This window comes from Myotis davidii, unplaced genomic scaffold (assembly GCF_000327345.1).
Source record: "Myotis davidii unplaced genomic scaffold, ASM32734v1 scaffold97, whole genome shotgun sequence".
Classification (NCBI taxonomy): Eukaryota; Metazoa; Chordata; class Mammalia; order Chiroptera; family Vespertilionidae; genus Myotis; species Myotis davidii.
Window position 1 is genome coordinate 4,143,706 of NW_006289392.1, and position 463 is coordinate 4,144,168.

Below are 463 nucleotides of genomic sequence, written 5' to 3' on the forward strand. Positions count from 1 at the left end.
GTGTGTGTGTGTATATATATGTGTGTGTGTATATATATGTATATATACACACACACATATATAAATGTATATATACATACATATATATTTACATATATATTTGTAAATTGACCTTTCATCTAAATTTATTTACTATTTCTGAGATTTTATCTGTATATTTCAGGTTGTATACATGGACAATCCTGTTGTGTGAATAATTTTAAAGTTTTTACTTTTCAATCTTTATGCTTTTCATTTCCTTTTTTATTGTTTAAAGTAGTACATATGTCTCCTATATATTTACATATATATTTGTAAATTGACCTTTCATCTAAATTTATTTACTATTTCTGAGATTTTATCTGTATATTTCAGGTTGTATACATGGACAATCCTGTTGTGTGAATAATTTTAAAGTTTTTACTTTTCAATCTTTATGCTTTTCATTTCCTTTTTTATTGTTTAAAGTAGTACATATGTCTCC

At 23.3% G+C, this 463-nt stretch overlaps 1 protein-coding gene across 2 annotated transcripts in view; it reads left to right on the forward strand.

Moving 5' to 3' along the window:
- The window catches only part of RNF214 (ring finger protein 214), a 62,698-nt gene that overhangs the window by 49,045 nt on the left and 13,190 nt on the right, over positions 1–463 (forward strand). The gene's annotated exons all lie outside the window — the stretch shown is intronic.